The 18909-nt window shown below is 35.4% G+C and overlaps 1 protein-coding gene across 1 annotated transcript in view; it reads right to left on the bottom strand.

Moving 5' to 3' along the window:
* The window catches only part of LOC105381457 (transmembrane protein 151B), a 54697-nt gene that overhangs the window by 35227 nt on the left and 561 nt on the right, over nucleotides 1–18909 (bottom strand). The window lies entirely within an intron of this gene.

Genomic DNA, 18909 nt, shown 5'->3' with positions numbered 1-18909 from the left:
TTCAGCGATACGAACGTTCATTAAAAGCAAGCAATCAGAAAACCAATTAACTGCTGATTATATCATCTTCGTTCGATCTTCTTTGTTATGTAACTGGCATGTTTCTATATGCGAAAACCTTTAAATGGCATGTTTGTTACTACTAACTTAACTATACCTACCTAGTTTTATAATTCCATGCTGTTGGTTTTCCATGCTTACTTAATAAATAAATAATTATAAACAAACAAGAAACCCAACTGCACGCTAAAAAAGATGAAAACAAGTCCCAATGTTAATGGAAAGTATCGTAGGCGGGGACCAGCAGAGGGTTCACCATTTACCTGATCCTGAATGTTACTTAGAAAACGGCCTTGTGTGGCGGTCGAGTTGGTCCCCGCCTGCGATACTTTCCATTAACATTGGGACTTGTTTTCATCTTTTAAGCGTGCAGTCGGGTTTTTTGTTTGTTTATAATTATACTTTTTTATTTGTAACTTTTTAGTTATTTTTATTTTATGAATTTTTACGTCAGTAGTTTTAGTTCATGAACATTTTTTTTTTCAATAATTTTGGTGTTGTTACTTACAATATGCATATTTTTGTAATATACAAATCAAGCCCTTTCATTTGATACCCCACACGGCATAATTGGAAAAATATTATTTTTCGATTATCACGTCATGTCCTCTAGAGGGCGCTATGTACATTTTAATGTAATGCCACAAAGCCTATAACCATCGCGCCATCAATACGCTTCTAACGATACCTCATACATCAGAATCTATCAAGCCGTTTAGGCTACAGGAACAAAGAAACAGACAAACATACATGCATACATGCATACATGCATACATACATACAATCAAAAAACATTACCCTCCTCCTTCGGCAGTCGGGTAATTAACTAACAGCCTTGGTGTATGAAAATGAAACAATTATGAACAATTATTTAACCAAAAAATTAACACAGGTTATCTAATATAATATATATTTTAAATTATTTGGACCAGATTAAAAACTATGGTAGCTGGGGTTCTCACACTAGGCTAAGCCTGTGCTGTGAGTAACCACTATTCAAATTCAAATTCAAATCGTTTATTTGGCAAAAGAAAGAAATATTACAACTAGGGTACAAATATACATTGGTTTTGTAAGTACTAGGTATAATAATTGATCACTGAAAACCTAAACTAGGTTAAACCTGTATCATAGGCTTCCTTCCATTTGACACTAGAGATAAGTAGAAGTTTACAATTTACTACAACTAGGCAGAATATAAATACAAATATTAGTGTTTAACGTTAGTTGGAAAAAAAAGTTTAGCTAAATTGGTCTTTATTGGAATGTTTTCCAAAATCCGGCTTGCAAAACAGAATAACATAAGTACCTATATATAAAATAATCGTGGCGTAGATTTAATAAGTACCTTCGGTATAAAATAAACCATACAATTAATGACAGAAAAAAGCATCCACATAAATTCATTATATTGAAATTGGAATGGTCCTCGGCGACTTCTTTGTTAAGATAGCTGAGAGGTGCTCGCAGTAACCTGCTCGAGACACTTGACTTTAGGTCGTGGGTCGTAGCTCAGCCAAATAAAATGAAGCGTTTTTAATGAAAAATCGACATAATATGAAATTTGCAACAAAAAGTTAATCAAAAATCTATTGCTCTCTTGCTCCGACACAGTATAAACTGCCAAAGCCGGACAGAAAATGATTTAATAGCGTTTAAATATTTGGCGCAAGCCACCCTAAATGTGGAACTAACTATACTTTACTTCATATTTTCATATTCGCATAAACATAGAAAAATTTACTAACAATTCCGCAACATAATTAATGCAAACGATCGTTTATCCATAACGTTCATTAGTAAAATTGATTCCAAGAACCTGGGGTCGACAAGGTGTGGTCCGCTAGCTTATTACCGTGACAAGCGAATTTTGCCTCTATCGTGTTCGTGACTGCGGGTAGGTAGGACGCACTTTGCTTGGGGAAAATGAACAAAATGCGTGACGCAGCTATTTTATCGGATACGGGGTTTTAGTAAGTTTCGGGATAATAGATGTGCAGGGCGGTAGTCGTGAGCACCCAATCATTTGTACAGATTGAGTGGTCGTATGAAAAAGAGTTTACCGATTTTTTTACTCTACAGATATTTATAAATATGTAGAAATATTCATGTAACCAGTAAAATAGTTACAATAGTAGAGATCTAAGATTCTGGAAACGAAAACTTTTATAATAATATTCACAATCCACAACATTGTCATGAAATTCAATTTCTTGTTCGCCTGAAAACTGGGGTGCAGTGGTATGAACTCATTTTGACAACGAATAAAGCATACTCTAATCTAGGTTCAGTAGTAATCTGTTATCAACAATTGTAAATGTAAGGTTGCTTTTAACCACCCTTTCGCAAAATTACCCAAATATTCCATCATTATACAACTTAGGGTGTTTAACTGAGTAGCTCACCAAATATTAACGCAGAATCTATATTTAGACTCTAATTATTACAGTCAGATAATCTCCACCCGAACTTACACCGACTAGATTTGCCCTACAAGTTGTTAGAAAGATCAATTTAGTTTGCCCAACGAAAGTTTAGCCCCGGCACGCCATCTGTGGCGTGACATTGAAACTGAAGAACAAAGACGCCGCATGTAGTTAGTGAGTTAGTGAACTAACTAGCAACTACAGCTTCGCTAGCATGTGAATAGCCCGTCTGTAACTGGAAAGGGCACCACGTGATTTACTTAGGCAAAGGGCGTTGATGAAATGCATTTGAAACAGAAAGTATTTTTTTTCAATTCGTTATATATTTTTTTTTGTTGTTGAATAAAAATACAAATTTGAGAATATTTTTATGGGTTACTTATTAGGAATATTAGGTTTTTTTTCGCCTATTTTCCAAGAACATAAGTGGCATAGAATGAAACTAATAAAACAATTTGTATAAACTCTTACCGGCATTATCTATACGGTGATATTTCATTCCAAAGAATTGTTTACAACATTATTAATAAGTGCTCTTTATTCTTAGAACAAGCTTTTCTAAAATAATTTACTGAAGAAGGCAACTTTAACGAACAACAGGTAAGTACCTACTTTTTCTATTGTATCATCAAAAGACCTTTCTATTTCGAAAATATAAGACTTAATAGCCGCTATACTTCGCAGTTTATTTGTGCTGTTAAACATTAAATATTAGTCTTCTTTTGTAAGTAAGTTTTTCACGACATTTGGTAAATCTTTAAAATACCTTTCCACCAGTAATCATATTATACTATGTACCTAGTAAGTATAGTACCGTGGAGTTCACAAAAAATATTTAGTTCAAATTAGATTTATTTTAGAACTTAGTGATAAGCCTTTTGTACCCTAATTAAGTTGCAATTTGTTAATCTTATTATTCTTTGTTGGTGTACAAATAAAGTGTATTCTTAGATAGATAGAGATCTATCTAGATCTGTTTAATTTTACCGAACTGACCGAAGTATTTTCCCATTCAGATTTTTATTTGTTCGAAGGTTGACAAAAGGCATTCCTCCTATAGCGTTGGGACTAATACAACACTTCTGAAAACTACAGTCCAACTATAAAGTAATGACATTAAAAAGTGCGGTTTTGCAAAGACTTTCTATCATCATCAGTTATTTACATTTAGGTACATACATTTTAAAATAAAACACCGTTTGGTAATTACTTATTTACGGATTTGTCCTTTAATAAATATAATACATCGATTAAATACGGTCTTTAACAATTAGTTAAAAATTTAGGATCCACTTCCGTTGTCAGGACTTTATAGTTATACTATAGATGTATACTAGGTAACTAGATGCTGGATAGCAATTCATTAATGACCGGCCCTGTGTTTTCATACCCCGAAGTTTCGATGCCAACTGTCTACTTTACAGAGTGAAGGTACTTGCTTTACCGAGGAGTTCCCGCAACTTGTTCAGCTTCTGAATATTTTAACGACTGAGAGTGGCCTCTAGAATCTCTAGATCCAGAGAAAACTCTCGCATTCCATTTACGACTTGCAGCAAATGGAAATAAGTTCGTTTTGACAGTAATCTAATTGTTTCTCTAGCTTTCTCTGCCAATGGTAAGACAAGGGAAGACAGAGGAAGTTAGAAGTATTAGGTACGTATGTTAATTTAGTGAATAGCATAAGGGGCCGTCCATTAATCACGTGAGGTCGTTTTTCTCATTTTTTGACCCCCCCCTCCCCCCTGGTGATATTCGGTGAGGTTTGGGACCACATTTTTTTAAAACTTTATTAGAAAATATACCAAAATATGTATCTCAATCGAATTTGTAGTACTCGAACGGTAAACTTCCGTGCAACCTGAATATTTCAAAGCTGCTGCTGAAAGTGAAATGTTGACGTTTGCATTAGCATCACATTCTACACTCACTCGAAGGCACCAGGTATACAGTATTTTATATACTTAACGCTTATTTTATTTAGTTCTGACTGTCCCTGGTGACTAAATGACAGAATACTAGATGTAGGTACTTTTATCTAAAGTAAGTTAGGAAACAATTGAACAAAACATCTGCAGAAAATCTGCCCTCGTTAATGATACTTTTATACCTTTTTTCAGAATATGTGCCCTAGGTGCACTAGGTATGTATAGTTGGACGATGTATGTATGTACAGAACAGCAACCTTCCTGCACGGAATACTTCAAGGTAGCAAACCTTGACACAAATCTAAAGTATAAGCATTCTTTTGCTTTTACGTATACCTACAGTACAGTAGGAACTGAACATACAGCTTTACTGTCAAGAGCAGTTGTAAAGTATATGCTTTATTTTATGCAAAGCCTTGACAATAAACGATGCACAAAACTGGGGTAAGTTTACTGTTGAAAAAATTCAGGTAGTCATAATATTGTTTTATCAATTTTACGGGATTTTTTAATACTGCATAGAAATATGCGATGGTAGAAGTATCATGATACCTAGTGCATGCAGATTGAACAATAATGTCGATTTAGAACCTTCAATTCTATGTTTAAAAAAAACGTCAATATAATTTTCAACTACAACAACAAGCATGCCATGAACTTTGAAACTTTCTCAACCAAAATTCATGTAGCACCAGTTTTTGTAAGATTTCACAGCTTATCCCATACTGAAACTAGCTCAGCATGTCGAATGTATTCCTACCGACCTACCAACCTACCGACGGGAAGTAATTGATAAAATTGCACCCTGTATAAAGTTCAATAATGATAGCATAATAGCGCAAGTAGCTCGGTCCTGGAGGGTTACTCTATACGGACAAACAAACGAACGAACGAGGGCTGTGGAGCAATCGGCACGGTTAATACAATGAGACTCGTGGCTCGAAAAGCAACGCATCTAAACTTAGTTTTTCGTCATATAGAGTGACCCCTCTGTAGCCACACGTCGGGCGCCAAGACACCTTGACACACGGGTCACGCGCTGCGCCGGAACTTCACCTATTGGGTTTGTTTTATTGCTTAGAATACTGCTCCGCTATACCGCTACGGATATATTGAGGCTAAGTACTTTCGTTGTTATTGTTAGGTAAAAATATTTGGAGCGATTCTGATTTGGCAATCGGGTTTTCAAATGATAACTATATATATATATATATATATATATATATATATATATATATATATATATATATATATATATATGGTGCGGTTAAAGTCTGTCAGATGTTCCTTGATGAAATCCATGATAAGCCAGCTTACAACAGTATTAACAGTCTGGCAACACAAACCATCAACTGGCGGGAAACTAAATTTATGCTGTTACCTGCACAAAACAATCAAATCAAAGTTGGCTGGCAATATTGAATCGATTGTGTGGCAGGTGAGCGTTCACGATAACGATCAGCGAAAGCCTATTTTATGAAGGCCGGAAGCAGCCAGGGTTGCCAGTCGATAAGCCCAGTCTATGGCGGGCGATTTCCTTTTCACTACAGCCTTCAGAACTTTGAGCTAAATGTTTTAAAATAGCTTGTTGGAGAGGGATAGAAATATGTATATTGGGTGGCCTGGACAATCTGCCAAAGAGCTGATAATCTATGCCACCTTTAGATAGACAGAATATGATTAATTCATTGAGTAGAAGAACAGGAAACCTTATCTTGAAACGTCTTCTGGTCTGCTCAATCTACAACATTCGATAGGTCGTTGGTAGTGGCTGGATGAGGTAGGCCGAGGATAGCCTATGTCCAGCAGTCTTAAACTCTTAAGTAAATAAGCCGAACTCATAGTCATACTTATAATTTAAAAAATTGCATACAACATATACATAACATATACAGAACAGGATAAAGATACTCAGCGGGCCCTACCTAGACACAAAGACTTCTAGTGACGTCACTGGTGCAGTGGAGAATAAACGGCCACGACGTGAGGTGAAATATAATGTGCCTTACGTACTTGTAGTTTGAATATAAAAACATACATATATACACACACTTTGGATATAACTCCTATCGTGTAAAAAATAAGAACAGAACAAAATCTGAGATCTGTCCTCCACAGTACATTTGTAGCTGACGGAGCAAAATCCATTTTGATATTTGTTTCCACACGGGGAAGAGTGCTTCTGAGATTATACTAAGCTGCGGGTTTTACGTCTGGATTTTGTTGCTGTTTCTTCTTGCTTTTTATATCAATATACCCTTTTATTACGTAAATTCCAATTTGATTTATTTGCTTCCGAGGCTTACTCTTGTAACAAGTTTTTGTCTGTGAGAAGGTTTCTTATACTATTACGGTAGTGAAATTACATGAAAAAAACAAATATCTGGAAAAATACATCTTTTAGTGACGTTATGTTTTTTTTTTCTAACAAAAGTACATCTCTTTAGTAAAATATGTGTGATGGACATGTACATATCCCAGGTGATGGGTTCATGACTCAGTATCAGTATTTTCCTGAGCATTTTGCACCATAAACGCAACTGTTGCTTTTAAAATCAATTCTTAGACCCACGATACAAAGTCAACAGTGTTACGTTTATAGAGCCCCCACTGTACCTACCCAGATGTTTCTATCGATTGTACTTGGCACGCGATTCAATAATCGAATGGTTATTATCAGTATAACCGTTTAAAAACCTTATAGAAAGCACCCATACCTACTGAAAGCAGCTGTGTGTGTCATAATTTTCCACCTATACCTACATACCTAGCATTAAGTTTTCACAAAATATATAGTACTAGCTGTTACCGCGAGCTTCGCTTCGCCTTAAAAAGTTTTCCCGCGGGAATTCCGGGATAAAAAGTAGCCTATGTTCTTTTTCAGGGTCTAAACCAACTGTATACCAAATTTAATTCAAATCCGTTCAGTAGTTTGGTCGTGAAACAGTAACAGACAGACAGACACAGTTACTTTCGCATTTATAATATTAATATATGGATAGTTAGGATTAGTTAGGATAAGTAGTAGGGGTGCACGAAAACATACGATATGGGTATTCATTACAAACATAGGTACGAATGGCAAACCTTGGAAGTCATCAACTGATGCTGGCTTAATTACGTGATACACGAAATTTTTCTATCTGTCTAACACAAAGATACAAACCACTTGCCTATGTTGTACAATGTACACCGATTAATAAAGCTCTTAATGAACGTAACAAACCCTTTGTAAGTCCTATGAATATTACCTACATTGTATCAAACAAGATTCAGTAGGCCTCAAAGGGTGTTGAATTAGACGTCTCACCGCTGTAAGCCAGTGGCTTTTCTCACATACGAGGGTTGGTTTACGGTGTAATACGTAACAGGTCATACGAGGGTTCACGTAATCTGGCTAGCCTGATAACAGCGCCTGTAATAAAGCCAGGTAGGCCGCAAGATAAGCAAGCTGATCGACTGCCAATAGTTTATACCGACGCAGGTCTTCACCTTAGGGCCGGTTTTTTGATCCGTAGTTAGAGGTGTTCAATTAAAAATTATCGGGAAAAGTTTGACGAACAATCAACGCGGCAACGTCATACAAAAATTACTCGGAAATGATATATTGTGATATTACTATACTATTGACTGAAAAGCTAAACTGAACGTGGAAATAAAATTATAAAATTTTAAATAATATACGCTCTAGTACTAGCATGAAACCACTTTAATGGCACAGTTGTTTAAGCTATAAATTTGATTCAGCTCGTTCCAAAATTCATGTTAATGAAGTGGTATGTAAACCACGGTGGCCAGTAGAGTATTTATTAAATCATCTTCTCTATTATCTAGCTAGTGTTACCAAATCTAGAGTCTTACTTATATAAAATAAAATTGCTGTAGGACTAAATTATAACTACACACAAGTCGCATTATAAAATAAATAGTGTTTTTTTCAATGTCGAGCCTATAAATAAAAAAAAGCATTCTTCTTAGTAAATGAATATTACTAAGAAGAATGCTTCCGGACTACATAATTACAGACATTTTCATAATAAATAAGCTCCAAAAGAACTTCGCAAAGTTAGTTGAAATTTTATGAAGATATTTCTTAAGGTGTTCGTAGAATTACTGAACCAGGTGTTTTATAACTTTTTCTTTGTCCAAAAGTGGATAATTCAAGCTAACAGTTCATAGGTCACTTATCATTTATACCAGCAATGTATTTAAATAAATAATACTCTTGTCTTGTTTGGTACTTACAGTTTGAATTTTTTTAATCATTACGAATTATTAAGACACAATTAGTTTTTAATAACTACTCGTATAGGTCACATCAAACAATCCCAATTTTTCATATTTCTTATTTAAGATTACGTTGCGGTCTACTTTTGTTGGAAGTAAAGCCACCTACATACATACTTTATACCAATTAATATAATAATATACTTAAAGCATACGTAGAAAACCATTATCAAAAATGACAGACAGACACAATAGTAATTTTCTTATTGGATTGATCAATACTTTGGGCTATTCGGCCTTCTCATATTTTAAACGTATTTAAGTTTTTTAAAGGTTATTTTTTTTTTAAACTTGTGATTAACGCAAAGTTACTAATACTACGAAATTAACTTATTTTTCCAGTGTAGAGTGGGTCAACAGGCGCCCACTAAGTAAAAAGTTTCGTAGGTAAGGTATCCATTACCCTAACTTGAAAACGTCATGAATATTTTCAGGGGCTTGAGTGTCTGAATTACAACTTTTCGTCTTAAAACCTTAGAAGACTACATTAACTTTAAAAGTTTCTTAGAAGAGAACTACATAGTATATAATTATCAGTATATATTTATACATAATACACTCACGGGCAATGAAAACGTTCCACTCACAAAATTCCGACATCAAACAAACCATTTTTTTTCAAACATTTTAATTTAAAATTTGAACAAAATATCTACGTTTTTAGTAGGTAAAATCCTGATGCGCTGTTAAATGTACTTCAATATTGCATAAGACGTCGTTAAGTTAGTTTTTTCCGTGTAGTACTAATTTGTTAATTTTCGTACTGGAACTATTTCATTGCCCGTGAGTGTATATGTTACTGTAAAAGCCCGAACAACGGTAAATCCTAGGATTTACCAGTAAATCTTAGGATTTACCAACATGAGTTGGTAAATGTAAGGATTTGTGAAAATGGGTCATTTTTTTCGGGCTTTTACCATTAGATTTTGGTAAATGCTAGGTTTTACCACTGACACCTAGTAAAAGTTGGTTTTGGGAATAAAACAAAGATTAATTATTACCTATTCATTTATTTCAATCAAAAACTTAAATTATTTTCTTTCAGAATTTATATTATTTTTTATGAACAGTCATTTTAAAACCTTTAAATCAACATAATTATTTTAACAATGTGTAATAATCATATATTTTTTCATTTTGTAATTATTATCCACCTCTAAATTATTTCCTAAATAGTTAAAATTAACTTTATTTTCACTCATTCACTGAACGATAATTTAAACACGGAAACCGGAAGTAAAATAATTTTCACGTATTTTTATTGTTGACGTCCACTAAAGTAGATTGCATTAATAAATATTTCTTAAGTTCGGTTAGTTATAAGTTATCATCATCATCACGACTCATTACGTCTCCACTGCTGGGGCACGGGTCTCCTTCCAATGAAGGAAGGGTTTCGATCTAGTCCACCACGCTGGCCTAGTGCGGGTTGGTGGACCCCAACACAAGCAAGCTTGTGCTGAGCGAGTTGTCGGGTAAGTGGGCAACCCGACTGTCAGACGTTTTCAAGCCGCCCGAAGGCCTCTGACTAGGCTTAACGAGTGCTGCCGAAGCAGCAACCGGGACCCACGGCTTAACGTGCCGTTCGAAGCACGAAAGCATCCGGAAAAGAACCACTTGAAATCGGTCACCCATCCAATGGCTGACCATGCTGGTTGTTGCTAAACCTCAGTGATCAGTTACGATCACTGAAGCCCGCTCGACTACGGAGGTTATAAGCTATAACCTGGCTTTTTCAACATTTACCGTGCCTTAATGTAAATCCTAAGATTTACCAAGTGAATAGTGGTAAAAGTGCGAATCGCAAAATCTTTCGGGCTTTTACCATTAAGAGTTGGTAAATCTTAGGTTTTACGCGTAAATCTTAGGATTTACCGTTGTTCGGGCTTTTACAGTAACATATATATCGGTTATGTTCTAAGCCGCTTCATAGTTATAGGGCGCCAATTGTACATTTTCCCTAATCTAACTTAAAAACAGCTAGGTAACCTACGCATAGAAGACATGAATATTTCCGAGTAGGTATGTATGTCGGTCCTGTACACATGTTTAAATTAAAGTTAAACCGTTTCGAGTTAGTACAGAGTAACGTAGCTCGTGAGGCGTGAATATTTCATAGAGGCTACAGAGAGGGCGCAAGGCCACTGGGCCAGTGTCACTCATTCACTCTAGCTTGTCTGTGACTCGTCTGTGTTACAGTGCGACAAACTTATCTGTTCCGGTGAGAGCTAACTAAATTGATTAATATCTTATTATTAAGTAATGAATTATGTATTGTTAAGGATTAAATGGGTTTGATAATACCGCAAGGGCGAATTACTACTATGAGCAATCTAAAAATCTTGTAGAATGAAGAAATATTAGACATTTACGTGAGCTCTCACCGGAACAGATAAGTTTGTGGCACTATACTGGAAATGTACAAAAGAATGTAGCAGCCTCAGGTATCAGCACAAGGTAGGATGTCATCCTGTCAATATTCATAGCCATTATAAAAGTTTTTCACATGGGAAATCTAAGGCAAAACGTAGCCGTTGTATGCGTACCAGTAATTAATGCATCTTAACAACTAATAAATTGTTGCAATTAATAAAAATCCCAATTTATCAAAAAGAGCTTTTAAATATAATATTATAGTTAAGTTGTTTAATTTGAAGACAAAACGAGATTTTAATTAATATTCTGTTACGATTACCTATCCCATTTTATTTGAGAAACAGAATAATTACTCGACAGCAAACACTACTTATTGAGGACTGTGTAAACAAAACAACATCGTACAAACAAAACACAATACCTTTGTAACTTGTAACACAATCATTGAAACAACTCATTTCATTTCTAATTCGATCCTTTGGTTACCGTCACGTACGGAACAAAGCGATGAATATTAGACGAAGGAGCAGAAAGTGAGTGTGTCAAAAACACAACCATTCAGCCAATATGCCAAAGGGAAACTTGCTCTGATTTACAACTTCCAGCCTTCGCACAAAGGCTTAAAGCACAAAATAGTTAAAACGGAACACATATTGCCATGTTGTTCAATTTCACCGAACACGTTGTTCGCGAAGCTATTCATTTGCAGACTATAATGGTCTCTATCTCACTCGACATAAAAGCTAGGATTTAGTGAAGTAGCGTGCATCAGCGGGGTTGAGCGTGGATTGGTTCCATTGTCCGCGCTGCTCAGGTATTGAAAAAAGCAAGCTACGAGCTTTTGGATCCTGAAATACGGCACTGAAATTGTTTGAGAGATAATACGCAGCATTATTGTCTGATTGCATCGTATGAGTCCATACTCATATGCAGACAATAAAACACCAACACAGATCGCGAAACCTTTTCCTGTCAGTCTATTTATGGCACTTCTGCAACCACTACAAATGGCCTCTTCTAAAAATTCTGACGATGAAAACATGGCTCTTGCTCTTGAGTTTGTTTACCCCATTTCCCCGTGAATTAAAGGGTATTCGGTATTTTTAAATGGTAAGCAATTTATTAGTAGGTGCCTGAAAATCACGGATTGTTTTCAAGAAATAAAGCAAATATTAACTGAACTTACGTAATATTAAAAAAAACTCACTTTTAAAGAGATATTGCGGTTGTTTTACCGCAAGCAGATCTATCTTGCCATCGCTTTGAAGCTGCTCGCTACAATTAATAGGATTCCAGGAAGCACGTTCCTCCCCCGTAGATTTCGTTTGACGATACACGTCTGAGTTCTCTTTGTACATTCCTTACGGAAACTAAATGCGGCTTTTAAAGTTTCCAGTCGTTTTTTGTTTTATTTCTTCGACTGGTATAAGTAAATATTTAAATAAAATATCGCTTGATTCATGGGTAAACAATTATCAACAATCAAAACGAAAATAGAAAACCTTAGTAAAACTTGAATTTTTGTAAGGAAATAATTTTTTGGTTCTTTGTTTACCAAGGTCTTTGAAGTCCGAAAACGAAACCGTAGATTCAAATCTACAGGCCGTTCAGTGTTATTCAGGACAGAATATTATATTACAAAAAGGTACACGGGCAGAAGTAGGAATGGCGAAAGAAAACTGTAAGATTGCAGGCGCGGAGTGGCTGCACAATGTGAGCAGCGCGCCGCTCTCGTCTTCTTGTTTCAGGGTTACTGTGCAAACCATTTGAGACCAGAGATTTCCACGTAAGTAAAAGGAAATTTTTGTCGTATTTTTCCGGTGGATGTGACTACCAGATGGTATCGTTATTATCAAGTAGACTTGTTGCGCTGGGGGTAATACATATAATAACTTTCCCAATTTTAATTATCCAGTTAAGGAACAGGTAATTCTAGGCTATGACACTATAACAATTTTTTTACTTTAACTATTCTTTCCACCCTAAGGTTGTCTTGAAAAAATCGCTTTAAGACCGCCATTTTTGTACATATTTGTTAGTATTTAAGTTATGTAAGTTTATTTTATGTGTGTGCAAACAAAGAATATTCTATCTATCTATTATGCATATTTAGAAATGTTGTTCAATTTCAAAAGTAACCACAATCTTGCCATTTCTTACATAATTCTCGGGTGCACATTCGTTCGGGCGTATTTACGCCGACACAGGGGGTCACTCTATATGACAAGAAACGAAGTATATCGGAGCGCTGCTGCGCAAGCCACGACTCTATCTCGTTGCATTCAACACTTTCGTTCTTTCGTTTTACTTAGTATAGAGAAACCCTCCAGGTTTTATGTGAGACATGCGGTGGCATCTCCATAGCCTGCGAAGTACAGGTACCTGGGAATGAAAGGTCTGACGTCTTGCTGGAGACTTTGTTCTGGCTTTGTTTGAAAGAAAAATACGATGATGAAGGATTTTGTTTTTCTGAGTACAGATTCTGAGATGGATACAATACAATAAACTTTATTTGCACACCATAAAAAACTGGTAACTGTTTAAGTAACGGTAAATGGAATATAATTTTTTTCAACAGAAACTTGAAATAGCACGCAAAAAAATGCCTAATTAGAAACTGAAAAATACCTGATAATTAGAAAAAGCTGCAGGGGATCGCGGGAATAAATACTAATAAACAATGTTAATCCACATTGTGTTTATGAAAGGGTAAATTATATCACGAGGAAATTAAAATTTGTGTCGGGTACACGAAAATTCATTTAGGAAGGGTGGTAGATTAATTTTGCCAAACGGTGCAACAAACGCTATTGTTTTTTTTTTGTATTTTTCGGCTGTTACTGAATATGGTTCTTGTGGGCGGTACATATATTAGGTATATTATTATTACATATCCTAACTAATATTATAAATGCGAAAGTAACTGTGTCTGTCTATCTGTCTGTTTGTCTGTTACTCTTTCACGCCAAAACTACTGAACAGATTTGAATGAAATTTGGTATACATATGGTCTAGACCCTAAGAAAGAACATAGGCTACTTTTTATCCCGGAATTCCCACGGGAAAACTTTTTAAGGCAAAGCGAAGCTCGCGGGAACAGCTAGTATTATATATATGTATATATTATATGAATAGAATGAGATTCCGACTTCTAACACTAGGAAATAAGCATTTTAATGAACTCTTCATATTTTTAACATAAACCGTAGATGTTAAACCGTGTGTGTGTGATAAGAAATATCAGAAGTCGTCCTGCTATCGGGAAGAGTGTTTTTTTTCTTCTCTGTAGATGACCGAAATCTAGCAAGTATACTATTCATAATGATTGAGTATGAGTACACCCGAGTCCGCATTGTTCTATGATTTATAATAATAGGTATATAGTCAACAAAGATCAGCGTTCAGTCAAACACTGACCAACCTAACAAGGATCTCTGTCAGTGCTGCCACAGACCTGGCTTCAATTTGTAGTTACAAAGGCTCAATATAGTTTCCCCCATATAGGTACGGATTTTCCCCGAGATGGACGGATATAAATGGTGTACATTGTACAATCCGGTCGGCAGATGCTCCATTACTCGGACAATGGCTCGGTACAATGCCGCAATGTATCGCGCCATGCTAAAAGTCACCAATACATAGGTAGGTCAATGTACATAGTAGGGTTTCGTTCCCGTGATCCCGGGAATTCTCGTTCCCGGGAATTCCCGGGAAATTTGTCCTTCCCGAAACCGGGAAAAAAATTGCATTCCCGGCAATTCCCGGGTTTGATTTTTAATCGATTCTATGCTATATTTTCATCATTTTTTATCTGCTTCTCCTACCTTAAACCAAAAAAAATAATCGGCAGGCTTATCGTCTACGATCAGAAACTCGGTTTTGTTGTAAATTATTGGAAAATCATACGTGTTATTGTTTTCGCGCAGCTGCATTGCAAAGATAAATGACCTTGTTTCACCTCTTCCTGATTCAATTGTTTCATCTTTATTTATCTGTTGGACCTACCGCCTACCTAAAACCAAACAATTGATCGGCTTTTACATATGTGACCAAAGCGTATGTAAAAGCTAACGCTAGTGTGACGCCTGTTATTTTTTTATGTCCCCATTATGTTTTGTATTTTTTTTATGTTTTGTGTCCGCGTTTATTTTTTATAAATTACTAACGCATAGAAAAAACCAAAATAAGAAGTAGGTTGAGCGATAAATCGTTGAATGAATTATTTTTTCTAAATCATTACCTCAAGTGTAATTAATTTTCTATTTTAATCATATGTCATAATAATATTATTTTCAAACTGTTAATTATAATACGTGTGTTATTGTTTAATTTATAATAAAGAAAAACAAATGATTTGGCATGTAAAACAAATCATTATAATTTATAATTTTGGTTGTTAATTTATCTCACTGTTGCTTTTTTCTACCTATATGAGTGATAAAAGTATAGGTATTTGATTTAATTGTAAGTGTTTTTATAGACTTTTAATACCCGAAAATAGCAAAAGCAAGCATTTGAAATAAATTCCCATTTCCCGGGAATTCCCGGGAAATCTAGAATAAATTTCCCGTTTCCCGGGAACAGAAAAAGGTCGGGAAAAACGAAACCCTAGTACATAGGTACACTCACAAGGACTGAAAAAGTTCCAGTTTCAAAGTTTCGACACCAAATAACCCAAACCCATCTAATAGTTAAATGATGTTAAGTAGTTGATAATATTCTGATGCTTCAATTTTGCAGGCTTTTTCAGTAGGTAATTTGGTTTATCACCAGTGGCGGCTGGTGCCTCAGATACCCGGTGGTGCACTTTATGGGTTTAGTAAATTTTGGAAGAAAAATAGATTATTACAATTAGAAGTAAAAAAATATATAAGTATATTATACCTTATTCCTTTTTTAACGCGAAATTGCTTCTACGCCAAAACGAAAACAACACACGGAAAGCAAAATAAAGCATCTCATCATAGTCTCTCACATCCACCTAACCATTTCATTTTATTGTACATTTCACTTTTGAAAATTCGTTTTGCACTCCTGTTTTAAGATGAGAAAAGGCCGAGGCGGCCCAGCAGATTTAATGTCCAGTCTATTTTGAAATGTCCTAAGTATTGCTTTTTATGAAGTCAATATTGTATTTTGCACTAATTTTCACTCACACACACACATACACACTCACGAAATCTGTACTACTTTCTTAGTTAATAAGTAATTAGAGTAACAGATTAATTACGTATTCGCGCGCGAAAGGTGAAACTGTGAGAATGACATGACAATGACAAGTGCATCGTTCGTAGGTCACGCCACCGGTCAAGGCCGCCGCCCGCGCCTCCCGTGGCGTCATTCGTATTGTTTCGGCAATTTCCGGCCGCGTGCGGCGCACGAATTTATCCTAGAACTGCATACAGTTTGTACTGAGCATCTTCCGTCTCACGCGCCGGGCGATTTCCATCCTGTTTCATACTACATGTAGGAGCTCGCCCCGTGCGACAATCCGAGCGCACGAGGCCGTTTTTGTTCAAGCAAAAATAAGATCTAATTCTTTTGCAGTAGAAATCAAAATAGGCCAGCTCGATTTAATTTTACTTGTAACGATAATCAGATATATGTAATTTATGTTTAGGGTAGGTATTAAGGTTGTTATATTGGTATTTTTTTTTAAGTTTTTTTGCAGACGTACCTAGTATGGTATAGGAAGAAAGAAGGTACATATTTAGAAGGTTTTTAAATGGTAGTGCGTCGCACGGGCGCACTTGAGGTGCAGCCGCCACTGTTTATCACTGGAACTTTTTCATTGCTCGTGAGTGAATCTTACATCATGGACAAAGGTGTGGAAGTAGGTTTATAAATCAGCTTATATCAATAAACATGGCAAAAGGATAGCCTAGCTGCCAGGTAAATCTTGCTCTACACAAGTAGGTACTTATTTATGTTCCTTGATCTTGCATATAGAGATGCTCTAAAATTTAGATGAAAACAGGAAAGAAAATATTTGTTCATTCACGAGTTTCTCAATAAAAATAAAGTCATATACCTATATGTAAGTATTAGTGATGTAACGAATATTCGCATTCGCATTCGCATTCGCGAATATTCGCATATTTTTGGATATTCGCATTCGCATTCGCATTCGCAAAATTTTATGCGAATGTTTTGCGAATATCAGTACTTATTAGAAAAAAACTATTTGATAATAATGGTACCTAGGTTAATAAAATCAAAATCCATTCATCTATAACCATTTTATTACAAGTTACCCTCTTAATCACTTTACCGGACTTACTTTATCACTTGGTATTATTTATTTACTTTGGGAAATATTTTTTTAAATGTTTCGAACATTAGATATAGTGAAGGTGGGTTATTCCGAAAGGTTTTTAGTCGAGTTCGCTACATGTTCGTATTTTGACATATTATCAGAACTGGTTGGGTTATTGTTATCCATGTAAGGTCGCTTTGTATACTTGAATGTATAACCTAAAACTCTGTTTCATAGGATTCTGTAAATTCCCTTGGCAATTCCGAATATATGCGCGTAATTCCGATTACATCGAAAAATTTGTTTAAATTAATTTAAGCTTTTAATTATTTTTTGATCAACTTTAACCTCGCAAGAACATAACATTTCGTAATATTACCTAGATTTGTCCAGAAGTACTTTGACACATTTATGTGATATTTATAATTCTAAATTACCCGATCCACAGAATTCCATAATAAAATGTTCCAACATTTAGTCCGCTAATTACGGAAAATACAAAAAAAAATATGTGCTAGGGTTTTTAAACTCCCAACTTAGTGAACAAAAACGACAATCTTTTTTTATGAAAAAACAATAATTTAAATAATTTAACTGATTTCTTAATTACCGATGTGCGGGCGGGTAATACCGAAAATTCGAAAATGCCGAAATATGCACTTTTTTACTAATTTTATGTTTTAACACGCACGCTCGGTCCTAGCGCCCTGAGTCAACCCAAGCGAAGTTTTTAAGTTGCCATCAAGGTGAATGGTTCCACCGTTCAAAGTATGGCTGCGTTTGGTAGAAATCGCCTATTTAATCCATAATTACCCGAAATTCAGCATAAGCCGACTTCAAATAGCTTCATAGGACCTAAATATAAATAAACTCTTTAACCAAACAAAAAGTGTATTTTGAACGTAAGTATATAGTGTCAGAGCAAGACATCCATAGATTTTAAGTACGTTTAAATGTTTCGTTTAAGTCACCCTCAGAAACCGCACACAGTCGCAATGTGTCGTAACAGTTAGGGAGCTTAATAAAGTGTAGCTAATTTTAAAACAAACTGCGACTAGTATTGCCTAGTCTTATTCGGAATACGCCTAGAACGGAACGTAACTCGTTCAGTACGAGACTGCCACCAAACCATACAAATGTCGCCAAATTTGAACACAAACTGAATATTCGCATTCGCATTCGCATTCGCGAATATCGATATCAGATATTCGCATTCGCATTCGCATTCGCGAATGTCCAAAAACACATATTCGTTACATCACTAGTAAGTATATATATTACATACATATAGCGAGTATATGTATATATTACATACATATAGCGAGTATTATAAATATTACTTAATGAATTTCTCTAGATAGGTACCTACCTACTCGTATGTACGATATTGGTGTTGCAGTGTTCATGAATATACTTGTGGAATATGTAAATTAACTGTATTTGCTAGTCTAGTAACTATCTATACTATACCTAAGTACCTACACTTGAAATTTGCGTAAAAGATAAATAACATTTCGTGGAAAACGAAATGAATTTTATTGTGAAAATATTTCTATTCATGCATTCACCTCATTTTGTA

This window comes from Plutella xylostella, chromosome 18 (genome assembly GCF_932276165.1).
Source record: "Plutella xylostella chromosome 18, ilPluXylo3.1, whole genome shotgun sequence".
Classification (NCBI taxonomy): Eukaryota; Metazoa; Arthropoda; class Insecta; order Lepidoptera; family Plutellidae; genus Plutella; species Plutella xylostella.
This window is presented reverse-complemented; position numbering and strand designations above follow the sequence as displayed.